This window comes from Geotrypetes seraphini, chromosome 9 (assembly GCF_902459505.1).
Source record: "Geotrypetes seraphini chromosome 9, aGeoSer1.1, whole genome shotgun sequence".
Taxonomy (NCBI): Eukaryota; Metazoa; Chordata; class Amphibia; order Gymnophiona; family Dermophiidae; genus Geotrypetes; species Geotrypetes seraphini.
In genome coordinates this window covers 53,658,353-53,686,117 of record NC_047092.1, presented here as the reverse complement: position 1 = coordinate 53,686,117, position 27,765 = coordinate 53,658,353, and positions in this window count along the sequence as shown.

Sequence of the window (27,765 nt, the reverse complement as noted above, 5' to 3'; positions counted from 1 at the left end):
AGCGTCCTCCAGCTTCTCCCCTGGCCTCCCGGTCTTAGTTTCAACTAATTACCATGCCTGCAGAGAGGATCACCAGTGCTGTAACATTCCTTGCAGGCTGTCATTGGCCTCCGCAGCACATTCCCTCTGCCGCGGTCCCGCCCCTCCTCTGACGTCAGGGGCAGGATCGCGGCAGAGGGAACGTGATGCTGAGGATGACGGCAGCCTGCAAGGATCGCTACAGCACTGGCAATCTTCTCTGCATGCTGCAGTAATTATCTGAAGGTAAGAGCTGGAGCCAAGGGGAAGCCAGAGGACACTGCAAAGAGCAGGCCGCAAAATAGTACCTGGCGGGCTGCTTGTGGTCCCCGGGCCGCGAGCTTGAGACCACTGCTCTAAGGGGAATTTCAATAAATGATGCCCCAAGTTAGGCACATGGGTGATCAGTATGGGAGGGGACTTGATATACCACTTTTTAGTGGCTTCTATCAAAGCAGTTTACATATTATACATGGGTATTTTTTTTTTGTACCTCGGGCAATAGAGGGTTAAATGACTAACCAGAATAGCAAAGAACTACAATAGTAATCAAACCTGGTCTCCAAGGTACTACTGTACACTAACCACTAGACTATTCCTCCACTTGGGTGCTTCCTACACTAAGCTAGTATTCTGTGAAGGGCACTTCGTGTGGAACAACCTTTACAGAATACAGGGTCATGATCCTTTATCCAAAATGCTCGAGACCAGAGACTTTGGATTTTAGAATTTTTTGGTTTTTCGAATGATATGTCAATAGTGGCTGTACCAATTCATATTTGTTGCTTTCTGTGGCTCCATAGGCTTCTCTCTGCCACGTTCTACCTTGCTGATATCACTTCTTCTTTCCTTCCTGGCTGAAGGCAACAGAGAGAAGCCCTCAGGGACACAGCAGGCAACGAATATGAATTGCTGCGGCCATCAGTGATACTTCAGAGGTACAAAGAGGTGCTGAAAGTTCTCAGCCCAACCAACCAACTTCCTAAATTCCGAGTGTTATTTTGCCACTCTAGCTGAAAAGTGTTATCTTATTTCGTTAAGTGCCAATTTGCAGAAACAAAATTCTCTGTTTTGACATTGTTTCAGATCATTGATTGAACCATATCTACGTCATTCTTTTCTTGGTTGGGCTAAGAACATTTTATCACCTCCTCATACTCTTTAAAGAAGAGAGATGATCCTCAAGTGAACACATGTAATAAGAGCAAATTTAAGGGCTTCTTTTTTGCTTGTAAACAAGTGTTGTTGGAGGATTAATTTCACTCTAGGCTATTTTTCACCCACCCCCTTCCTTCCTTCCTTCCTTTCCTTCCTCTCCTGCCAGACTCTGCACCCAGCCCCTCCCTTCCCAACCCCTGTTAGACTCTGCACCTAGCCCCCTTCCTTCCATCCCTCCCTCCCCTGTCAGGCTCTTCACCCACCCCCTTCCTTTTTTTCTTCCCTCCCGCCCTCCCCTATCAGACTCTGCACCCAGCCTCCTTCCCTCCCAACCCCCGTCAGACTCTTCACCCAGCCCCCTTCCTTCTCTCCCTTCTGTTCCCTGTCAGACTCTGCACCCAGCCCCCCTCCCTTCCATCTTCCCAGGTCTAAGAAAATCATTTCCTGTGGCAGCAGCTCTGATTGGCTGCCTCCTACATCCTTATGCATCCCCTCTGTGTATCTGTCCATTTCCTTCCTCCAATTTCAGCATCTGCCCTCAAAGTGTCCTGATCCAGCTGTTATATTTATCAGTTTTCCCTCTGTATCTTTGTCTTGACTGGTCCTGCATTTCTCTCTTTGTCCCTATCTCCTCCTGTGATTAGCATTGCTTCCCTGTATCCCTATCCCCCCCACCCCCACCCAATATTGGCCCACTATGTCCCTAATCCTTCTCTTGCCATATCTAGCATCTTTTCACTGTCTCCCTGTACCTCCCCTTTCTCTTCCCTTCTTCCCACCCCCATCCTGGGGCCATGATATCTCAATCTCTCATCCCAATCACCCCACAATTCAGTATATATCCTTCATAGATCTCCAAGGTGCCCCACCCTGCCCCATCCCTACCTCCTCCCGGTCAGTAGTGGCTGGTTTCTTCTGCTGCTGAGCTGCAACCAGCAAGAGCGCGCTTTGGCATTCCTGCTCGGTGCTCAGCAGCTTCTTTGACTGGCTCCTGCAAATTCTCGTGAATCGTGATAATTCGCGTGAGCCAGTCAAAGAAGCCGCTGAGCACCGAGCAAGAACGCCAAAGCATGCTCCTGCTGATTGCAGCTCAGCAGCAGAAGAAACCAGGTGCCGCCGACCGGATTAGCAGCGGGCAGGCATGCGGAAAGCTCGATCCTGCCCGCTGCTCCCCTAGACCACTAGGGATCGAATTTTGCGGGAGGCCACGGCCCCTGTGGTCCTCCCCATCCCGGCACCTATGTATGCTTCAGTCTTTGAGCTAAATTAGTACATTAAGTGCTGCCTTCATATCATCAGGCAATTTCAGAACACATGGAACACCATGCATATGGTCATTACATGTTCTGTGAAATGACAGAAGAATGCAGCACCTGATCCATTTATCAACAAGTCATATTCAATTGAAACATCTACTACCTGCGCTGCTTCTTCTTTTATCACTTATGTCATACAATGACCTTGCTCAAAGATCTATGTAGGTCTTACTAGATAACCTATGAAATACATCTTTCTGAGTATAAAAGCCAAATTAATACCAAAATTCTTACACTTCTTTTGGTTATTCATTTTCAGACGCACAATCACCTTTTTCAAGACTTCACATTGTTTACTGATCTTTTCCACTTCATGGGGGAGATCACATCCCCAAACTTGCTAGATATGAACAGTTTTGAATTTTTTTAGTGTTATTCTTAAGCTCTGGTAAATTTAAATGAAGATGTTTAGTGGAAGAGTAGCTTATTATAACTACTGTTTATGGTTACTATGGGTTTCAACTTTTTAAGATTAACATTGGGTTAAGAATTTATTTGAGAACTATGATTGCTACAAGCCAAATGCCTGTATTTCAACTCTGGGGACTCTTTTGGCGCAGTGTGGGCACCTCAGTAGGACCCTATAGTGGACAAGAGGGTGTGACTTTCACCAGACTTTATTCGACTCCTCTGGGAAGCATATTCCTCAGACCCAGCTCATTTGATACAGCAGGTGGGCCCATTGGCTTCTTCTAAGCCGGTTGCGCCAGTGGCAGAGATCCCTTTTTGGGACCCCTCTCGTCCAACTATGGCAGAGCACGATTGCATTAGTTGCTATACAGTGGTTGGGGTCATCTTTTGTGTGGGAGCCTCTTTTTTCTCCTGACACTGCTTCTATTTTGGATCCAACTGATACCCTTGCTGCAACTAGTCAGCACAGTTGCCTTGAGAGTTTTGGGGTAAGGTCCTCTCTGTCCACCATTTTATTGCTGAGGTTCTGAAAGAGCTCAACTTGGAATCTCCACCTTCCACGTCACAGTGTTTAGTCACGGACTGTTCTAATGTGCTGTACTTCTTTTTTTTTCCATCCCATCCACAGCTTCTTGGCTTGGTTACAGAACAATGGGATACCCCAGAAAGCTCTTTCAGGCTATCTAAAGCTTTGACTAAGCTTTATCCACTAGGTCCTGATTTTCAGCAGTTTTTTGAGCAACTTAAGATGGATTTCGCCATGAAACAGGTTACCAGGTGCACAGCCCTCCCTAGCGATGGTGAACTAGTGCTTAAGAACTCCTAGGATCACAGAGTGGACATTACTGTATATTGAGAAAGCTTTTTAAAGTAGCTTCTTCAGATATCAAGGCGGTGGCAGCAGCCTGCTTTGCGGCATGTGTCTGTCACACGAGATTGCGCAGTGTGCCTTTGCGGCAGTAGATATTTGTCCCCAGCTGTGATAATAATAATAATAATAATAATAATAACAGCTTATATACCGCAATACCGTGAAGTTCTATGCGTTTTACAGATGATTAAGCAAAGGTAACAAATTGAATTGACTTTAAGAGGGGAGGAAGAAAGAGAATTAATAGGACAGGAAATTCATTGTTGAGGAGAGAGTGATCAAAAGGACAAGTTAATCGCTATAGAGGGGAGAGAGAAGAGAGGATCAGTTGTCTAGATGCAAGTGTGTTTTTAGACGTTTCCTGTGATGGATGGTGTGGTTTATATGGCGGATGCCCTTTATGATCTCATTTGAGTTCTTAGTAAGGTCTCAGTTTATGCAGTGTCTGCACTCTTTGGATCCATCATTGGCCTGGGATCACTGCCCCCAAGGTCACTTTAAGCAGACTTCCTTTCAAGGGGTAGCTTCTTTTTTGGAAAGGTCTGGATGACCTCATGGCCAGTGTTGTTGATCGCTGTCCTAAGTCTATCTTGGTGAACAAGTTTCACTGGACTTCGAGAGGGGACTGTAATAATTTTCATCCCTCCTGCCGATTTCATCAAGGATCTTTGGGCTCTTCCTCCCAGAGATATTCCCAGGGATACTGTCCCCGTTACAACAATTCCAATGCCAGATGTCCTTAGGCCTCCAGATCCCAGGCAGCTACTGCTGGTTGATCTGGACTCCATTTTGACAGGAACGTGTGGTGGAGACAATGGTCTTTCTGCTTCAGGACTTAGGATGGATTGACAACTTCAAGAAGATCCAGTTTCACTGTCATAGACTTTGGAGTATCTGGGCCATCTCTTCAACATCCGGCAGGGTCATGTATTTCTTCTTGAGCCACACAGACAGAAACTTCAGCAGCATATCAGATATCTTATGGACCTTCCAGCTCCCTTGGCTTGGTATTATCTGCAGGTACTGGGGTCCAGGGCAGCCTCCTTGGAGGTGGTCCCCTTGGCTAGAATGCATATGCACCCTCTTCAGGAGTCCCTCCTCTCTCTGTGGTCTCTGCAGCATAATCCCCTTCAGATATTGCTTCCCTGAATGGAACCAGCATGCAGTAGTCTGTGCTGGTGGTTTTAGGTGGAGACTCTCTGCCAGGGCAAGCTTCTTTGGATCTTACAGTGGATAACCTGACAGACTGGCATCCATCATAAGAGTTGGGGTGCTAACTGTGGGGACCACTCAGGGGCAGTGGACTCCTCATAAGAGGCATTGGTTGATCAATTCTCTGGAGCTTTGGGTAATTCATCTGGCATTACTCGCTCTCCAGCCCACTCTAGAAGGAAAAGCAGTGCGCATGTTCTCAGACAATGCCACAGTGGTGGCATATGTAAATCATCAAGAGGGCACAAGAAGTGCTCCCTTGGGTCAGGAAGCTCACATGCTGTTTCGCTGGGCAGAGTTACATCTTTCGTCTCTCTCGGTGGCGCACATGGCTGGTGTCAACAATGTACAGGCATACTTCCTCAGCTGACAGGTCCTGGACCCAGAAAGCATTCTGTCTGATTTTACAGCACTGGGGTCTGATTGTACAGCACTGGGGTCAGCCACAGCTGGACTTGATAGCTTCAGCAGAGAGCTCAAAGGTTAGGTGCTTCTTCAGTCTAAAAACAGAGCGTGGAAGCTTAGGGCTGGATGCCATTGGTTCAGCTCTGGCCGACTCACAAGCTCCTTTATGTGTTCCCTCCATGACCTCTGGTTGTTTGGGTCATCTGCCGGATAGTGACGCAGTTGGAACCCAAGCACAGTACCGGGTAAAGCTTTGGATTCTTGCCCAGAAATAGCTAAGAAGAAAAAATTAAAAAAAAAAAAAAAATTTAAATTGAATCAGGTTGGGCAGACTGGATGGACCATCCGGGTCTTTATCTGCCATCATCTACTATGTTATGTTACTATGTTATCCCAGTTTTTTAACCCTAGTTGCCCCGAGGCTGGCCTCATCGCCTGTGTATGTGGATCTCGTCTGTCTTCAGTGGGACAGGAAACTCAAACTCCCTCTTCATTGCAACCTTTTTAGCAGAGTACATTGTCCATGGAGAACCCACAGCGCTTTGGTCTTACAGCATGGATCATGAGCACTCAGTCTTGATGAGGTTCGGTTATTTAGATGTGGTTATCTTGATTCTTTGGCAGTCCAAGAAACCCTCAGCTATGGCTTCTTATTTAAAAGCCTGGAAGGCTTTCCAACAGTGGTGTGTTAAGGCTGGGTGGAGTCTGAGTGGGCTCCTATTTTAGTGTTCCTGGCCTTTCTTTGGACAGGTTTAGATAAGGGTTTAGCGGTGGCCTCCCTTTAAGTTCAGGTAGCAAGCCTTTCGTGCTTCAGGACCCACAGGGGTTCTAGTTTGATTACTTCTCATTTAGATGTGACCAGATTTCTGACAGGGACACTTTGTTTGCAGCCTCCTTTCCCTTCATGGAATCTTAGCATTATTCTACAGGGTCTTGTAGAAGCCCCATTTAAGCCACTAAAGGATGCTACTCTTTTGGATCTGATGATCAATACTGTCTTTCTGGTCGCCATTATCTCGGCATGGTGTATTTCAGAGCTTCAAGTTCTTTTGTGCAGGGAACCCTTTCTCTGAATCACAGATGCAGGAATTGTTCTCCATACTGTACCTTCCTTTCTGCTGTAGGTAGTTTCCGCCTTCCATGGGTGACTACTTGGTCCTCTCTTCATATCTTTACCTGGTTGGCAGGCAACATGAAGAAGGCAATCGAGAAGGCTTTAAACTGAAAGATAGGGGAAAGCCGACAGTCGACCACCGGTCGATGGCACGGATAGCAGGATGCCCCGACGAAGAAGCCAAGGACTACTACTCCTACACAAGTGAAGACGACCTCACAGCCAATAAGGGAGAAAAAGCAGGAAGGGACAACTCAGACACAGGAGGGGACGACCACACAGCAAACAAGGGTGATAACACAGGAGCAGTAAAGGATACCGTAATTGAAACTATAGGGACGGCCAAGAGTAGAAGGTCCAAAAAGGTAACACGAAGGGAACTTAGATATATGTATACGAATGCTAGAAGTCTAGGTAACAAAATGGGGGAACTAGAGACAATAGCAAGACATGACATATTGGATATCATTGGCATAACAGAAACATGGTGGAATGAAGAAAACAAATGGGACACAGTACTACAAGGATACAAACTGTATAGAAGAGATCGAGTAGGGCAGAAAGGTGGAGGTATTGCTCTATATGTTAAGGAGGGAATAGATTCTGTTGAAATGGTTACAACAGAAATGAAAGAGAAGCTTGAGTCACTCTGGATCAAAATTCCTGGTCAATATGGCGCAGATACGAAAATTGGCCTTTACTATCGTCCCCCAGGACAGGCGGAGGAAACTGACTCAGAAATGATGGAGGAAATCAAACAAGAATGCAAGACAGGAAATGTAATTATATTGGGAGACTTCAATTTCCCAGGGATAGACTGGAAACTAGCAACCTCCAACTGCGGCAAGGAGGCCAAGTTCCTGGAGGTGCTAGGGGATTGCTTCCTGGAACAAATGGTAAAAGAGCCGACAAGAGGCAACGCCACCTTGGACTTGGTCCTAAATGGCCTCACGGGACCGATAACAGAAGTGGAAGTCGTGGTTCCACTGGGAACGAGTGATCACAATGTAATCAACTTTAAACTTGACATCGGGAAAGGGAAACATTCCAAAACCTTAACCACCACCTTAAACTTTAAAAAGGGTAAATACGATCGCATGAGAGCCATGGTAGAAAAATGACTCGAGAAGATGGTGGACAAACTTGAAACGGTAGATCAGGCATGGTCCCTACTGAAAAATACTATCACAGAAGCACAAGATCTCTACATTCCGAGGATTTCCAAAGATCGGAGAACAAAGAGCAAAAGAGAACCGGCATGGCTTACCATACAGGTGAAGGAAGCCATAAAAGAAAAGAAGGACTCTTTCAAAAAATGGAAATGCATAAAGACAACCGAAGCCTGGAACAAACATAAAGATGATCAGAAGAAATGTCACAAGGCGGTGAGGGATGCCAAACAGGAGTATGAGGAAAAAATAGCCCAGGAGGCCAAAAACTTCAAGCCCTTCTTTAGATACGTGAAAGGGAAAAAACCTGCAAAAGAGGCAGTGGGACCCCTGGACGACCAGGGAAGAAAAGGGTACATCAAGGAAGATAAACAAATCGCAGACAAACTAAATTCCTTCTTTGCGTCCGTCTTTACGAAGGAGGACACCTCAACAATACCTGAAGCGGAGAAAGTGTTTGCAGGAGAAATAGAAGACAGCCTCACCACAGTTGAAGTGGACTTAGACCAGATATACTATCAGATCGACAAACTTAAAAGTGACAAATCCCCTGGACCGGATGGAATTCACCCGAGAGTCTTAAAGGAATTGAAGGTTGAAATCGGAGAGTTATTGCAAAAACTTGCAAACCTGACAATCAGAACTGGACAGATACCGGACGACTGGAGGATAGCGAACGTCACGCCAATTTTTAAAAAAGGATCGAGAGGGGAACCGGGCAACTATAGGCCTGTGAGTCTTACGTCTGTCCCCGGCAAGATGGTTGAAGCACTGATCAAGGATAGCATAGTCTGGCACTTGGACGCACACGACTTGATGAAACCCAGTCAACATGGATTCAGGAAAGGGAAATCATGTTTGACGAATTTACTCCAATTTTTTGAGACTGTGAACGAGCAAATTGATAGTGGGAAGCCGGTGGACATAATATACTTGGACTTCCAGAAAGCGTTCGACAAAGTTCCACATGAAAGACTTCTCAGGAAACTACAAAGCCATGGCATAGAGGGGGATATACAAAGGTGGATAGGCAAATGGCTGGAAAACCGAAAGCAGAGAGTGGGCATAAATGGGAAGTTCTCCGACTGGGAGAAAGTGACTAGTGGTGTACCCCAGGGCTCGGTACTTGGGCCGATCCTTTTTAATATTTATATCAATGACCTGGAGGAAGGAACAACCAGTGAGATCATCAAGTTTGCAGATGATACAAAACTATGCCGGGCAATCAGATCGCAGGAGGATAGAGAGGAACTCCAGAGCGACTTGTGTCGGTTAGAAACATGGGCGGAGAAATGGCAGATGAAGTTCAATGTGGAGAAATGCAAGGTAATGCATTTAGGCAATAAGAATAAGGAATACGAGTATACAATGTCAGGTGCAACTCTGGGGAAGAGTGAACAAGAAAAGGACCTGGGTGTACTGATAGATAGGACCCTGAAGCCGTCGGCACAATGCGCGGCAGCGGCAAAGAAGGCAAATAGAATGTTGGGCATGATAAAGAAAGGAATCTCGAGTAGATCGGAGAAAGTTATAATGCCGCTTTATAGGGCAATGGTCAGACCACACTTGGAATACTGCGTCCAACATTGGTCTCCCTACCTAAAGAAGGATATAAAACTGCTGGAGAGGGTGCAGAGACGAGCAACAAAACTGGTGAAGGGTATGGAGAAACTGGAATACGAGGATAGACTTATAACACTAGGATTGTTCTCCCTAGAGAAAAGGAGACTGCGTGGGGATATGATCGAGACCTTCAAAATACTGAAAGGAATCGACAAAATAGAGCAGAGAAGATTATTTACATTGTCCAATTTGACATTTACATTGTCCAATTTGACACGGACTAGAGGACATGAAATGAAGCTAAGGGGGGACAGGTTCAGGACTAATGTCAGGAAGTTCTGCTTCACTCAGAGAGTGGTTGACACCTGGAATGCCCTCCCAGAGGAGATTATTGCGGAATCGACCGTCCTAGGCTTCAAGAGCAAACTAGATGCATATCTCCTTAAGAGAGGCATATAAAGATATGATGGACTATAAATTACGCCAGGGTACACCTGGCAGGGCCTCCGCGTGCGCGGATCGCCGGACTTGATGGACCAAAGGTCTGATCCGGAGATGGCAGTTCTTATGTTCTTATGTTCTTATGGTTTTACTGGGTGGATGTGGCACCCCACTCTGATGCCACTTTTGGGACCTCAGTGTTGCGGGCAGACTCCTCTGTTCCTCCCTAGACTCTGCCATTGCTTTGGTATGTCACCTAGTGTACTGAATCTAGAAAGGATGTAATAGAATGGAAGATTAGGTTTTCACCTACGATAATCTTCTTTCTGTTAGTCCCTGGAGGATTCAGTATGGCCCACTCGTTCTATGTAAACTTAATTGTTTTGCATCGCCTGTTTTCTGCCTTGGTTATTCTCTTTACAGGCTTGAGGATCTTCCAGCCAGTAGACGGATCCTGTGGGAGTTCACTCTTCTGTGAGTATGCATATTGCCGAAGGCAGTTTCATGTGAGTGCTCGTTGCTCACAGCAGCTTAGTTCTACATTGTTCCTCAATGTTCTTCTGTGTTGCTTTTGTGCCTGTTTATTGCTTATTTTCATGTTTTGCAGAGCAGGCCAGACCAGTTCAAAAACTGTTTATATTGCTGGGGAGCTTCCCCAGTACCCCCTTTTCTTGTTATGGATTTATTCAGGTATGTTGCTTGGCTTTGGAACTGAACTGCAGGGGGCTCTAGCTTTCTCAAGGTTGGAGGAACATGTGCTCAGAAAAGTGTTCAGATTTCTGCAACTCCTGGATTGCAGGACGGGATTGAACACCTAGCACACTGAATCCTCCAGGGACTAACAGAAAGAAGATTATTGAAGGCGAAAACCTGATCTTCCATTCTATTACATCCTTTCTAGATTCAGTACACTAGGTGACATACCAAAGCAATGGCAGAGTCTAGGGAGGGACAGAGGAGCCTGCTCGCAAGACTGAGGTCTTTCTGAACCTCTTTGACGCATGTATGACCTTGGTTCCGTATCCTGGGTTAAAACTGGCATAACCCTATTAAATTTTTTCAAATGGAAAATCAACTTGGCTGCAGTATTCTGAAGTAATTGCATCTTAAATAGTAGTATACAAACTGTTGCAGTAGTCCAGATGGGATAGACAAGGTGCTTGAACCAAAAGAGAAAAATGCTCTTGAGTAAATAAAAGACAAATTCTGCAAAGTGTAAAGACTTGGCTTTTTCAGAAATATTTGATAACATTTTATTAATTTTTGATTAGTTGATGTCCTCAGTATGAATGCTAATTGTAAGTGAAGCAGGTAATTTTCCTCTGTTTTTGTTTAAGATTGTTTTAAAGTTATTTTTTATCACTGTTTGAAGATGGAATTTAGTGATCTTTGATATATGTATTTATCTTTTAGAGTGTTCATTGACTATGATTATATAAATTTTTTACATTTTATACTCCGCTTAGAACTTTTGGTCAAAGTGGAAAATTAAATTTTAATTGGAATATAAACCTGTTAAATTAAGTTTTAAGAGGGCAGATTTGACTTTTATTTTGCTATTTTTGCCCTACAAGAAAATCTTATACATTAAAGTCAAGCTATAGCAAACTAATTCTAAGTCAAATAAATGCTACTACAGCTGCTGCAAGGAATTTGTAAGAAGAAAAAATTTATATGTTCTAATTCCCTAGATCTATCACCTTTCAGCCAAAAAAGGTTTGTTTTTCTAGTCTCGCTCACAGTTTCATACGTGCTATGCATGGTTACTAGAATCTGGTATATTTAAAATAGGGCATCTGGCTGCAAAAGTACATCAACACTTTTGAGTCTGCACAAAGCAGACTAAAATAATGTTTGTTTGGATTTATTTTGCTTACACCTTTTTCACTAAGGGCTCCTTTTACAAAGGTGCGCTAGCGTTTTTAGTGCACACACCGGATTAGCACGCGCTACCCAAAAAACTACCGCCTGCTCAAGAGAAGGCGGTAGCGGCTAGCGCGCGTGGCATTTTAGCTATTCTGCTCGTTTAGCTATTCCACTCGTTAAGGCCCTAACGCACCTTTGTAAAAAGAGCCCTAAGTCTTGCCACTGCTCTTCTAGCTCTCAAACCTTTGGGATTTCTGACACTCCCTTCTCTAGGATCTACTGTCTGGCTTTGCATAAAGATGTCAAAATCTTAAATCCATCTCCAACAGTATTCCTTTTGTCTGTGCTAGAGTGATTACATACACTTAGAACATACACTTAGAAGCTAGACCAACATAAATTAAGCAGCTGCTTCAGCGGCTACCTTTTTCAGGCCTCTAAGAACAGCCACGGCAGCAAAGTAGTAACCTCATATTTAGAACAGTAGACTAGAAACCTGAGGGCCTAGGTTCAAATCTCACAGTGATTCTCTGTTGCCATGGGTAAGATATTGTGGCGGGGCCAGGAATAAACCTAGCGCTGGCAACCCGGCTCCCGCCCCAGGCGCAGGACGGAGCACTCCCTGGAGGACTCCCGCTGGATAATCCCAGTAGAAAGTACAATACACTGCTCACTTTGTAAAGTTCAGATTTTTCTTTTTATTATCCCCAGTTCAGGGCACTGGGTCTCAAATAGTCCCTCTTGACTGAGTAGACTTGAAACAAATAATACATCAGCAATGCTTCTCCTTTATAAGAGAGTCCAGACTGCTGTTCAGGCAGATAAACCAAAAATAAACAAAAACGTTTTTTCCTTCAGTTTCACCAATTGTGCCTGTGGATACTTCAGGAAGCTTTTCCCACCTGATCCACCAGAAGTACAATGCCCCCACTACCCTTATGCTCCTGGGGTAGGGGCTGGGGAACCATCCACCCTTTTCTGACTGGTTTAAGTCCCCACCCAAAAGTTCCCCTATTCAGGGCTATGTAACGTCGTGTCACTGAATTCCTGTTCAGGCTTTTCTCGGAGGTTAATTAGGGTTCCCACCTCCTTCACTCTCTCTGCAAGGCCTATCTCTTGGGCTCTAATTGACACATTCACACTTCCTTACAGTCCTGCCTAAGGGAGAAAGAACGCTGCACAGAAAGACATTAACTTTCATTCCCCTCCCCCACTCATTACCTTATTGACTAGTTAGATAGGAGATCCCAGGCTGCCAGACTGCACTCCATTTCACTTCCTTCAGAGACCTCTATCTCTATCTCCATTAGAGACTCCCCGCTCTCTGAGGCTGGATAGGAATTCCCTTCAGGGGCAGCTACCGGCCAGCCCTGCTCTGGAAGCTTTTCTCCTCCCTTGAGCTTCTGCCTGGGAGCCAGAAGTTTATTAATTCATGAGGGCTGTAGGACAGCCTGTTCTTTAGCCCTGGACTGTGAAAGAAAACTCCTAGCTGTTTCCTTCCTGCTCTGCTTGCAAGTCTCTCTCTTGCAGTTCCTGAGTTCCCCTGAGTGTTCACAGCTGTGTTGATTTTATTCTGCAGGCTTCTCACTCCCCCTCTGGGTTTGTCTTGCCTGTCAGCTCCACCCCTTTCCTTAACCCTTCCTGGGACAATTTTCTTTACCAGAGGTTTTACTGGAGAACTGCCCAAGGAATTATAAAAGGGATTATAGTGTCCTAAATCCGGTATTGTGGTTTCTGTCCTCCTCTCTCTGCCTTGCCCTGCCTGTTGGCTCTTTACAATAGGAACAGAGTTAATGGGCAGCTTCCTGGGCTTAGGAATAGGGACAGACCTTTGCATGTCAGGGTTTAAAACCAGGGTTAAACCAGTGACAGGAGCTTCCCTGTCACAATATCTACCTAGGGTTACCAGATTTTTCTTTGGGAAAATCCAGACCCATGGCCACGTCTCCAGGCCCTCACAGTTCGGCCTCTGTCACGCTCATTTCTGCCCCAGCCCCACCCCCAGATGGCATCCACGCATCTGCAGACGTGATGCATTGACGTCACATGCACACGGGTGTGATATCACTGCATTGTGTCCACACATGCACAGATGCCCCTTCCTGCCATAATTTTGTCAGGAAGCTTTTCAAAACCCGGACTAAGTGCTGGGTTTTGAAAAGTCATTCGGACCCCTAGATATGTCCTCAAAAGGAGAACATGTCTGGGGAAATCAGGACATCTGGTAACTCTATACCTATCTAACTTTCCATTGACATGGGATGGCCAGAAATGGTGTTGGTGTCCTCACTTTGACCAGGGCCTGCCATTAAAACTATCATACTCATGATGACCCCAAAAGTCAATCACATCTTGACACAGGGGCAGAGAAACCAGAAAAGATATCCTTAGCTTTTTCTGACATGTCTGCAAATCACATGCAACACACATTGTGTAATACTTCACTTCATTGGCTCCCTATCCATTTCCACGTACAGTTCAAACTCTTATTGACTTACAAGTGCATTCACTCTGCAGCTCCTCTATCTCTCCTCTCTTGTCTCTCCCTATACTCCTCCCCGAGAACTCTGTTCATCGAGTAAATGTCTCTTATCTGTACCCTTCTCATGTACTGCCAACTCCAGACTCCGTCCTTTCTATCTTGCTGCACCATATGCCTAGAACAGACTGCCTGAGTCAGTACATCAAGCTCTGTCTCTGGCAGTCTAGGCTAAAAATCTACTTTTAGTGGCTGCTTTTAACTCTTAACTCTTACCGATGTCTGTTTTATCATTGCCTCTGTGAGAAATTCCCTAACCACTATTTGTCCCATTTATCTGCTTTGGTTAGATTGTAGTCTCTCTTACAAGTTTAATGTACAGTGCTGCATATTGTGACAGGGAAGCTCCTGTCACGGTCCGAAAAGCAGTCAGACCAGCCCCGAGTAAAGTCCTTAAACCTACAGGCACCAGGGTAAGGCAGGAACATCCTGCTGACAACCACAATCTGGCTCAAGCAGCAAGAAAGGAAAGGGGTCAGATTGTGGCTCAGTCCAAAATTCAGGCAGGGAGGGCATTGAAAGCTGGAAATATCCCCTATCACTCCTTTCCCTGAGTCAGGGAGAAACCTGAAACCCCCTTGAGAAGGGGTGGAGTCAGCCCCTGTAGTGTGCAGGTTGGAAAGCCTCAAATAGGAAATCAGCTAGAGAAGGAGGGGGACACAGCTGGCTCTAGCTGCCTAATCCCCAGCAGGGACGTCTTGCCAGAGGCCATCTCTCAAGGAGGGGCAGTGTAGACCCCAGAAGGTACAGGGACTGGCCCAGTAATACTCCGGGGGAATGGCTGGGATTTTATCCTGAAGTAAATGTTACAGGAGAGCCAGCCAGCCTTCAGAGAGGGGGATGGGAGGAAAAGCCTGGGGTGGATGGGGGAGTGGAAAGCCAGGGTTCCCAAAAGTGTGAGTGGGAAATGTGACCCTGGGGATAGTGAGTTTGGTGAGGACATGGATCTGGAAGAGTATAGTGTGTGAGGATCCAGTATTGTCCTGTGGGGAAAGTTTCTGCTCCGTTTAAACCTGAATTGAAGCACGGCTGGGGCAGCCCTGCCTAATTGAGTGAAATTGCTACAGTAAATAGCACAGTATTCAGAGTCCCTGGGAGCAGGAGATAAGAAGCAGATAAGGGTCACATCGGGTGGGCTTGAAGACCTTTAAACTTAAGGGAGGCTTGACCCACACAGCCTAGCAGTTGGCTGTGAAGGCTCCCTGGGGAGAGAACAGTGCTAAAGCAGGAAAAGCAACGTTAATTCAATTTGTGCTGTGTAGGAGAAAATAGGAGAAAGGTGAGAGAGCTGACATGGATAAGGTGACCATACGTCCCGTTTTGAACGGGACTGTCCCTGTTTCAGCTCCCCTGTCCCGTTGCTCCATACATAGCTTCAGGACGCTGAAAAGTCCCGTTTTCAGAGACGGTGTCCTGAAGCTATGTGTGGGGCCAACGGGACAGGGGATCGCAGGAGAATGCGCTGTCTCCCTGCCCCAGGACCAGCGTTAGGGGGGAGCAAAAAGGGCAGGGCCTGGCTGCCCCTCCCCCCCAACTGTCTGGTGAGGTCTTCTTCCCTCCCTTCTATTCCCTCACTACCCTCTTGCCTGCAAGTGAACTAAACTCAGGCCGCGGGGCTCTAACACGGCACACACTGGCTTCCCTTCGCATCCGAAACAGGAAATGATGTCATTCCTGTTTCAGAGGAGAAGGGAAGCCAGTGTGTGCCGTGTTAGAGCCCCACGGCCTGAGTTCAATTCACTTACTGGCTGTTACTGTGGAGACAACAGGACGCTTTGCCATCTCCCACCCATTACCTGCCTCAGTGCCTCTTCGCTGGGGTTACCGGACAACGAAGATGGGCCCAGACTGGAAAGAGAGCTCGTGAAGGTGGCAGACTGCCCGCCACACCCCGAGGGCCACAGCAACTGACAGGTAACTGCCCAGCCTACAAAACTCAAGTAGTCGACTAATAATCAGTCACACTGGATGCTAATCGTTTTGGATTTTCTTTTTCTCCTTCCTCTAAGGATTATTTATGTACCTTAAGGAAGGAGAAGAAGAAGAAAATTCAAAACGATTAGCATCCAATGTGACTGACCATTCTACAAAGCCAGGATTTTATGGGCTCTCATACAAATGTAGCCAGTATTCAAAGGACCACTTCTAAAGTCCTATTTTTCCAATTTTTTTTTACCAACTCTCTGAGCATTTGCATTTACCCATCACTTGCACATGGAGGGGGAAGAAGACAGATGCCAGACCAGGGGCAAGGAAGGAGGGAGGGATAGAAAGGAAGGAGAGAAACTGCCAGATAATGGAGGGGGGAGGAAGAGATAGAAGAGGAGAGCAGAGAGGTGCCAGGGTATAAGGGAAGGGAAACTAAGGAGACAGATGCTAGACCAGAGGGAAAGGAAGGAGAAGAGATGCCAGAGCATGGAGGGGGAGGGGGAGGTAGAAGAGAAGGAAATGTGTTTGATGCCAGGCCATGGGGTTGAGTGGGAAGGAAGGAAGGAAAGGAGAAGAGACAGATGCCAGAGTACAGGGGAAGGGGTGGAGACAGAAAAATGAAGAGGGATGAAGCTGAAATGAGAGAGAGAGTGGACATTGGATGGAAAGGGCAGAGAGGGTGAACAGTAGATGGAAGGGGTAGAGAGAGGGGGGACCGGTGCTGAATGGAAGTGTGGGGGAGAGGGTGGACAGATGCTGAATAGAAGTGTGGGGAGGGGGGCAGACATTGAATGGAAGGGGTGAAAAATGAATGGATGAAATTGGGGGCGGGGCTAGGGCGGGATGGGGGCGGGTCTGAATATTAATAGCTGTCCGATTTTGATGAAAAAAAATAAATGGTCACGTTAAACATGGACTGTGCTCTGCCTTTTGGAAGGAACTGAGGGCAGGGGAAACTGCCAAACCCAGAGGGGGATGTAAAGGTCCTGAACCCAGGGTGAGATTTTGATTTTGCATTTTTGATTAATTTTGGTACCGAGAACTGAACCAGTTCCTGAATTAAGCCTAATGTAATGCCCCTGGACTGAGCTGTATAGGAATATGAGCTGGGGCTGAGAGAAAGTCCAAGGCACCAAGTTTGATTGTTTTTTCTCTTTTTATTTGGGACACTAATAAACCTGATGCTGTTATGCAGAAATCCGGTATCCGGGTTTTTCTTTCACTAGACCATATAAAAGGCGTTACAAAATTCTTGCCTGCGATCCGAGCCAGGCTTTCCTATACCCTTGGGAGACTGGCCCAGTCACAATATGTAGTAGTAGTAGTAATACTCAGGTATTAAATTGTGACTGCTTGTTGTGTTCTGTGTTGGAAGAAGAAAGCTTTGCTGATTTGTTTTAATAGCAGTCTCATGAGAGAGGCTGGTATCATTCCTATCTTTGATACAGGGCTGTTTGGCTGATAAGCTCAGAGAGGCATTTGCTATCTAACATCTGTGGTTGGACAGCTTCAGGAACCACTGAATAATATACAGTATATAACAGATGTTTTGGAGTTCTAAATAATTACCCTATTTGAGGTTAAAATAAGAGCAACAAATATGTTTTGAGTGGTGGCCAACCCACTTTCTATCCCATATGATATCCTGTACTTCCAAACACTTTAACCCCGTCATTCTCAACACCAGTATGTCTCAGTGCTTGATATGTGGTTTAAGAAAGCATTAATAGTGTCACAACATGATGTAGAATATATCTGAGTAAGATTGTATATGGCTTTGCAAGATAAAAAATTAAAGCTTTTAAGAAACATAAGAGGGTTACGGTAATAGATGTGTGGACTAATGCTTGATACTTAGAGGGGCATAATCAAAAGAAAAAAACGTCTAAAAAGTGTCCTAAATGGCTACTTGGACGATCAAAACGCCTGATCGTCCAAGTACCCATAACCAAAGCTGGTTTTTAGACATATGTAAAACCAACTTAGGCCTTTCCCCTGCCTCTAGATGCACAGAGATAAAAGAGGCGTGTTTAGAGGAGGGGAAAGGGTGGGAGGGGGCCGACCTACATCTAGGCTTACAACAGGTATAACCAAAACCTTAGGCATGTTGCCTAGTCGGCACTTATACGTTTTTGACTTAGATCAAGTCAAAACACGTCTAAGTGCAGAAAACGCAACCTGCCTACCCCTACACCACAAGCATCGCGGCAGGAGAGATGCCTCATCTCCCCTACCGCGATGCCATCACTCCTCTATCCGAACTGCCACGACCCGCGGCAGGAGATATGCCCTATCACTCCTGCCGCGGGTCATGGCAGTTCGGGTAGAGGAGTGATGGCATCGCGGTAGGGGAGATGAGGCATCTCTCCTGCCGCGAGACATCACCTCCCCCCACACACACATTGGGGCAAGAGGGAGCCCAAGCCCTCTTGCCCCGCTGACTCTCCGACTCCCCGACGATATCGGGGCAAGAGGGAGCCCAAGCCCTCTTGCCCCGCGGCAGCCGCGGCACCCCCGCCGATCCCTGGCGATCATGCCCCCCCGCTGAGTACGATCAGGCCAGGAGGGAGCCCAAACCCTCCTGGCCCCGGCGACCACCCCCTGAGTACGATTGGGCCAGGAGGGAGCCCAAACCCTCCTTGCCCTGGCGACCCCCCCCCCGCGACTGAAATGGGCCAGGAGGGAGGCCAAGAACCCCCAGAACCCCCGATCACCCCCCCGCCGACTTGCGACCCCCCACCCCCCTTACCCGTACCTCTTAAAGTTGGTTGGACAGACAGGTGCCAAACCCGCCCGTCCGGCAGGCAGCCAACTCCAGAATGGGCCCGGATTGGCCCAGTCATCCCAAAGCCCCACCCACAGGTGGGACCTAAGGTGCCTGGGCCAATCAGAATAGACTCTATCTAATGTACTTGGGGCAGTGGGGAATTAAGTGACATACCCAAGGTCACAAGGAGCAGCATGGGATTTGAACGCACAACCTCATGGTGCTGAGTCTAGATCATACACACTTAAGACTAACGCCTCGCCAGTAATCTGAATTGGGTTATGTCAAAGTAAGATCTAATAGCTCACAATTTCCAAATCATATAAAAACTTTGTCAAAACAAAACATCAGTCTGTGCTTTCACTCCTATCCAAATAAACTTCAAGTATAACTCATTGGGAACTCAACTAATTTTGTTAAATGGCCATCAGGGCATAGTCATATCCTTCAGTTATAGAAATTCAGTGCAGTGGCTACCTGGTGCGGAGCACAACTATGCACAGTTTCGGAGGTCTATTCCTGGCTCAGGCATAGCGAGGGTGAGAGGTACCCAGGGCGGAGGTGCCCCTCTCCTCTTCTCTGCCCCTCCACCTCCACATGCTCATTCCCCACCCCCTCCTGTCACAAACACTGCTTCTCTTCTCCCATACCTCTGTAACATATCTGGCCCAAGCAGCTCTTCCTCTGATGTCACTTCCTGGGCGCTGGTCCAAGAAGTGATGTCAGAGGAAGAGCTGACACTGGAGCAACAGCAGCTTGGGGGTTGCTGCTCACGCCAGGAATGTTACAAAGATACAGGGAAGGGAAGCGGCAGGGAAGGAGTTGGGAGGGAGGCGGAAAGGAGGGTGGATGCCTGCACTCTCTCACCAAGATGGCAACCGGGGTGGACCGCCCCCTCACCCCCCCTTACTATGCTACTGCTCAGGTCCTTTGCTTTTTGGGTCAATCTAGGATGAGGATATTGTGGAAACAGCATTAGCAGCCTCTTGGAGAAGACAGAGCAAGTGATTCCACAACAGTGCCCTATGATGATTTGGCTAAGTAAGTTGGCAGGGAATATAAAAAGGTGGAAAATATGTCAATATAGATATAAATGAAGACATGATAACTGCTAGGTTTTGTATCCTCATACAAGTTCCTGTATTTACTAATCATTGTGTGTGTGTGTGTCTTAAAAGAAGAGCAAGTTTCAAGTTTATTTAAATTTTAATATACTGACCATCAACATGTACCTGGCCGGTTTGCATAGCTAAAAATATTAAAATAAAATAAAAAAAATATTAAAATAAATTTCAGTGTCATGACTGTAATATTCTAAGGATTCTAAGGATTCTGTAATATTCTTGAAATAGACATTTTTATCATGCTAGTGTTCTAATAAATAAAGTCTCTGTAGCTTTCCATGTTTAGAATATGGTCTACACACCAATTTCCAATTGTGCTGCAAACAAAAGAAGCAGGAGGAAATTATTGTATCAAAAAATTGTAAAAATAAAAAGAAATCAGGGTGTATCTATTCAGTGCAGAAACACAATTGCCTGAACTGGAATGAAAGAATAATCAAGTAATGTTCAAATGAATCATGTAAACCACACAACAAGGTACATTGTTCATATCTGAGATATTTGTTAAATAAACAGATCATTAAAGAGGTCTGTATTTCTTTATTCAAAAGCATTGTCCCTGATATGGACCTGATGCTTGCTTCAAAGAGATATTTCTCTTTATTTAAAACTCAGATTGAGCTTGCCTAAGATGGCGGATTGGGAGTAGCTGCGGAGAAGCCGTCGTGCTCATGGTGTGGATTTCCTGAGAGTGATGGTAAAAAGAAAGTCAAAACTTCGGGTGTTCCCCGTTGAGGCAGCGGCACCATTGGGTCCGATGGACGTCTTTGTGGAGCGCAGCTCACGAACGTCACAACCGGAGGGTGCCACGGCTGGAGAGACAGCACAGGCTGAGGTGCGGGATCTCCTTCGAGGCTGTCATTCTGTCTCCGGACGAGCGAAGACCGCCTAGCTGTCCCGCTGCGACGGAGGAGTCGCTTGTCGACTCACCGGCTCGAGATGCCCTCTTGCTGTCCTCTCTGTTTGGGAGGACTAAGCCTTGAAGGGGGGAGGAGGAGCTTCTAAGATCACAGCAAGCGGTGAGGAGTTCACAGCAAGCCCAAGGAGACTCTTCAAGCACCCTGGCGGCTACAGGTATTTCAGTAGCCCAAGAAAATCTTTCGATAAAGGAAGTGGTATTTGGCTCGATGGGCATTGCAGGGATTCCTGGAACTGAGATTGTTCTCTTGCAAAGGCCCAAGGTAATTACGATGGAATCCATATGGGAGGCCATATCTAATATGCAAACTTTACTGGGGAGTCAAATTCAACAATTATCTTTGAGTTGCACTACTGTTATATCGGAAAATTTGGAACTTAAAGATAAAGTTACAAGTCTGGAAAATAAAATGAGTGACATTGAGCCTAAAGTAAAAACTTTGGAAGTACAAGCCCAGACTTGGATTAAGGACAGTGCTAGTTTGCACTTTAAACAAGAAATGCTGGAAAATTCTGTTAGAAGATGTAATCTTCGGATCATTAACTTTCCAAAAGTACAAACAATAACTGCCCTAGCTATGTTTAAAAAATATTTGTCAGAAATTTTGAAGGTACCAGAAACTTCATACCCACCTCTCACAAAAATATATTACCTGCCAACGAGAGTCAAATCTCAAAATCCAAATCAACAGAATTTATATGTTGATAGTTTGGATTTAACACATTTTCTAGAGAGGTCAGATACGGAGAATCAGGTCCCTGCTACATTAATAGTACAGTTTGCAATTGACTCAGACAGGGATTGGCTGCTTAAAATGTTTTTTAAGCATAGAGATGTTCCATTTATGACAAATATAATTAGGATGTACCCTGATGTATCTCGCTCGACCAAGAAAAGAAGAAAACAATTCTTAATATTGAGACCACAGGCTGTTCAGCTAGGGGCGACCTTTGTTCTAAGATATCCCTGTAAATGCGTTTTGACATATGGGGGGAATAGATATGTATTTTATGATTCACAGCAGTTATCTAAATTTATTTCTGATAGAGAGTCTTCATGAGCTTTCTTGCTCTCTTGTTAAGCTCAAAATATTGGTTCAGGAGCGCTCAAAACGCCTATCTTTTTTGCCTTATACTAATTGCCTTATTGACTTATTTCAGTCTTTTTCATCAGCCTCGTCTCCAAAATTGTGGACTAATAATGCGATGTATATTTGGATATTCCTTAGTTGTTTGGAATTTTGATTTAATTTTAATTTACACTGCATCTTTTCTTTTATTGACTTGTAATTATTGTCAATTATTAAAATTATAAATAAAGAAATTAAAAAAAACAAAAAAACTCAGATTAATTTTTTTACATGTCGATAATGCTTTATTGTTCTTACTGCGACTCATTTTCTAACATTCAGAAGAGCGGTTAAAAGCTGCGGCAAGATAATGCATTTTACTGCAAAGAAATTTCCCGAAGTTGCTAATATGTGATACCTCAGTTTTACAGATTAGTGACTTCCGAGGTCAATTTCTTTCAGAGTGACTCATCACATATTCCTGGCTGCAGGTTGGCCCACTACCTTTTTTAAATTGGCTGGTGGTTTATAAATGTCGCTGCCTAGCACCTCAGCCCATGGTGCTCCTCAACTCCCTGGATATAGTTTTGAGAGACAATATATAAAATAAATCTCCTCCTTTACATAGCCGCGCTAGCGTTTTTAGGGCTGGTCACTTAGGTGACAGCTCAGACGCTCACAGGAATTCTATGAGAATCGGAGCTGTTCCCGTGGTGGCTGGCACTATTAATGCTAGCGCGGTTTATAAAGGCGGAGGAAAGTGAACAGTGAACAATGAACAATATGATATGCACACACAGTTACAGAATAGCACTTATGTGGTTTATCAGCATTTGAGGGGCCGTTGAAAAATTCTTAGCCCAACCAACAAAGTTGGGGCATTCTCCATCGACAGCTATACTGTACACTTAGGGCTCCTTTTATCAAGGCGTGCTACGGGAGTTTGCGGGTCGCACATTTCATCACGCGCTAACCCCTGCGGCAGTCTAAAATCCTAACGCCTCGTCAATGGAGGCGTTAGGTACTAGCACAGCATGAAGTTTAACGCGCGGTATTCCGCGCGTTAAACCACTACCGTGCCTTTGTAAAAGGACCCCTTAGTTCAGTGATTTTCCACTTTTTTAATTCTGTCGGAAAAATATGAAATAAAAAAATGTGGCAAATTGCTGGACTAAGTGTATGTCCCTTGATGGAGACTGCCCCAACTTTGTTGGTTGGGCTGAGAACTTTTCAGTGGCCTCTCAGGAAACATCTATGTGCATACATGCCTGTGTATATGCCACTATTCAGCCTGGCAATGTTAGCACTTTGGTCCAGATTCTACAAATGGCGCCTGAAGGTAGGCACCTACCTCCTCTTTTACGAAGCCGTGCGGTAACGGCCCCAAAACCCATAGAAATTTAAAGGGCTTCGGGGCTGTTGCCACGTGGCAGCCGCTAGCACAGCTTTGTAGATAAGGGGTTAGATTGGCACACCAAGCCAATCTAGGCACCTAATTTAATTATTGAATTAGGCTTAATTGGTGCTGATAATTGAAAAGCACCATTTAAATGTAATTAGAAAGCAAAAAAATAATGAGCACCTAACTCCAACTTTGAGATAGACGTCTAATCCGAGGCATTTACCAGAAAGTAGGCACAGTTAGACTATAAGAACATATAAATAGCCTTACTGGGTGAGATCAATAGTCCATCAAGCCCAGTAGCCCATCATCATGGTGGCCAATCCAGGTTACTAGTATCTGGTAAAAACCCATAGAGTAGCAATATTCCATGCTACCGATCCAGGGCAAGCAGCAGCTTCCCCCAGGTCTTTCTCAATAACAGACTATTTCCTTCAGGAAATTGTTCAAACCTTTTTTTAAAACCAGCTACGCTATCCGCTCTTACCACAACCTTTGGCAACGCATTCCAGAGCTTAATTATTCTCTGAGTGAAAAAACAATTTTCTCCTATTGGTTTTAAAAGTATTTCCTTGTAACTTCGAGTGTCCCCCTAGTCTTTGTAATTTTTGACGAAGTGAAAATTGATCCACTTGTACCCATTTTACTTCACTCAGGATTTTGTGGACTTCAATCATATCTCCCCTCAGCTGTGTCTTTTCCAAGCCGAAGAGCCCTAACCTTTTTAGTATTTCCATATACGAGAGTGTGGAATCTGGGTGGTTTTTGGTTATGGTTTAACTCATTTAGGCCAAGAAAACCCTGGTATAAATGGAATACAGTTAAGGTTTCAGGGCCTACCGGCACCTAAAACCAATTAGGCGCTGCTAGGCGCCATTCTATAAATGGCGTCTAGCGGATGATTGACAATTGTACTCCTCGGTACCTAGAAGTTTGATACCATTTATAATCAGGGCCTTTATGTATAAAATTACCTGTATGGATAATAGCAAACTGTATGCATTTGGTATCACTGACTATCCATATAAGACTATATTCAGTAAATGGTGTTCAAAATTTGGCACCAAAAAATTGGTGCTGAACAATATTCTATAAAGGGCATTTGGGGATGGGTGTAGTTATAGAAGAATGTGTAGTGCCGGGCTCTGTGCTCAACTTTAGGTGCAAGAATTCAGACCAACTGAAATTGGGTGTAAATCTCACTGCGTAATTTAAGTACAGTAAAACCTTGGATTGCAAGGAACTTGGTTTGCAAGTGTTTTGCAAGACAAGCAACATTCTATTAAATTTTAACTTGATATACAAACAATGTCTTGCAATACAAGTACATACAGTTTACACACATCACAACTGAGCCGATGGTTCTTCTCTCTCTGACGCTGCAAGAGTGTAGTTAGAGAATGACATGGTGGTTGTTACCGGCGGCTAGCCGCAAGTAGCCGCGGGTAAACCGCCGAAACGGGGAAGAAAAAATAGTGATCTCTGTGGGGACGGGGACAAGGCCATTCACCGCCCCATGGAGCGGTGAATGGACTTGTCTCCGCAGTGAGGCAATCAAGGATCGTGCGGTCCCCACCCGCCCGATTGCAGCGTTCCGCCATCTCCCTCCCTTCACCTCACCTTAGATGTAGAGTTTTCCGGCTTTCTTTTTCACCCAGCCGCGCGCGGCTGCTCGAGTTGAACAATCTTCTCCTCTCCTGCAACTTCCTGTTTCCGGTTGCATCAGAGGAGAATATTGAACAAATGAGCAGCTGCGCGTGCGCGGCTCTTTGAAAGCGTGTGGCTGGGCGAAAAAGAAAGCCGGCAAACTCGGCATCTAAGGTGAGGTGGAGGGAGGGAGATGGCGGAACGCTGCAATCGGTTGGGTGTCTGCTGTTTTTGTATCACTTCCTGCCTGCGCTCAGTTATAGAAATGCAAGTGAGCATAGCGGTGAGTTACAAAGTCATTCATTTGAAAAAATGGCTTCTCCAATAACTAATATGCATTGCAAACAATATTCTTAGAGCTTGCTTAATTAAAATGTACAAAAAGTCCCATGACCGTCTTTAATTTCAGATGTACAAATCCTGAGTGGAACAGAATGTAAACAGTAACATTTTTCAGGTATTATTTGCAGACACATGTCAATAATCCCTCTTGAAAGTGATGGTGACTACATATAAAAAGAATACTGGCAAGTTGGAGGTATTTTAATGGAGCGCCACTGTCATTTGATTGTTTGCAAATGAAGTTTGGATTTCCTGGTGCAGCAGTTAGTCAAACATAGTCCATGTTGGGACCCTACAGAAGATAAGTGGCCACAAAGACATCCCAACTGGGTCAGACCAATGGACGATCTAGCCCAGTATCCTGTTTCCACAGTGACAAATCCAGGTCACAAGTACCTGGTAGAAACCCAAATAGTAACAACATTTCATGCTACCAATCCCAGGATAACCAGTAGCTTCCCCCATGTCTATCTCAATAACAGACTATGGACATTTCCTCCAGGAACTTGTCCAAGCCTTTTTTAAACCCAGCTACGCAACCCACTGTTACCACATCCTCCAGCAATAAGTTCCAGAGCTTAACTATTCTTTGAGTGAAAATATATTTACCCCTATTTGTTTTAAAGGTATTTCCATGCAGTTTCATCAAGTGTCCCCTAGTCTTCGTAATTTTTGAAAGAGCAAAAAAATCGATTCACTTTTACCCATTTTACCCCACTCACGTTCCAGATCCTCCTGTTGCTCATTGTACTGCAGCGTCTGTATGACTATGTGCTCAGGTGGGCATTTTTAGTGTGCACAATTGACCTGATTCAAGCTATAGGTGAACATGGGGGACACGTCATTGCAAGGGAGTACAAGTCAATTGATTTATTTTATGTTCTGTTTTTACTACAGGGCAGAGGCACTGAAACAGATTCTCAGTGCAGTAGTAGTAGTGGCAGGGCTCTCTTCTGTCTTCATGGTGTTTCGCAGTACTGAGGCTTATATGGATGCTGCGGGGACGGTGATGGGGCGGTGAATGGGATGGCAGTGATGGTGATGGGGCGGTGAAGGGGATGGCGGTGACGGTGACGGGGCGGTGAAAGGAATGGCGGTGATGGGGCGGTGAAAGGAATGGCGGTGACGGGGCGGTGAAGGGGACAGACTTTTTCCCCATGTCATTCTCTAAGTGTAGTGACTGTTCTAAATGAGCAAAGTCTTGCAATACGAGTACATACAGTATACACACGTCACAACTGAGCCAATAGTTCTCTCTCTGACACTGCAAGAGTGTAGTGACTGTTCTAAATGAGCGAGGTCTTGCAATACGAGTACGTATAGCATTTTGTATTAAAGTTTTGGGGTTGTGGAACGAATCGTCTGAGTTTCCATTATTTCTTATGAGGAAATTCGCTTTGATATACAAGTGCTTTGGATTACAAGCATGCTTCTGGAACGAATTATGCTCGCAATCCAAGGTTTTACTGTATTCTGTAATTCTGCATGCATCCTAGTGAGTGTCCCTGACACACCCATTCCACTCCTATGGCCAGGGCAGGATTAATTTGTTGAGGGCCCCTAGGCACCCAAGTGCACTGGGCCCCCTGCCCCGCCCCACCCCACCATGCGCCTAGGCGGAAACAGGAAGCTGCATCAGAGGGAAACTTTGGGCAAGCGGCACCGCTTGCGCAATTACAGTTCCCGTTGCCTTTCTTATCCACGTTGCTTGCTTGTCTTACTTTCCGTCGATGGGGCGGGGGGCCCCGTTGACGATCGGGGTGGGGCCCGCATTGGCGATCGATGCTGGAGGGGCCCATTGCCGTTTGGAAAAAACAATGTTGATGCCCTCCTTCATCGGGCTTCACTGACCATTTTAGGCCCTAGGCACATGCCTACTTCGCCTATTGGTTAATCCTGCCCTGCCTATGGCCATGCCCTCTTTTGCAAGCAAATCTTTACAGTGTAGCACAAAGCAAGATGCACACACAAATCCAGATTGTTGCCAATTAGCACAATAATTGATTGTTAGCGCCCAGTTATCGATGCTAATTTACTCTTTATCCAATTTAGGGCTAGATTCACTAAGGGCACCGATCGGATTGGATCCGTGAGGGATCTGATCTGATCTGTGTCTGGGGGTCTGATTCATGAATCGCCCTCATGCAAATGAGGTTGATCGGAATCACGCCCCCAACTGCCTGCCAGATAACTCTATATGATCCCAATGCATGCACAGACCATCTGTAGATGGTCTGCGCATGCGGTGGTCCTCTGAGCCCGGCAGCAATTTTTTTTTTTTTTACTGTTTTTAACTTTTTTTTGGAGCTCATGGTTTTAACCTGCTTTAAGCCCGTGGATTAAAACCACGGGCTTGCACTGCAGGGAAGGGTGGGATAGTTAGGGCTGGCGGGAGAGTCAGGGCTGCAGGAGTTCGGGGCAGGCAGGAGATCAGGGAAGCAGCAAGCAGGTGGGAGAGTCGGAAAGCAGAAAGCAGGGCTGAA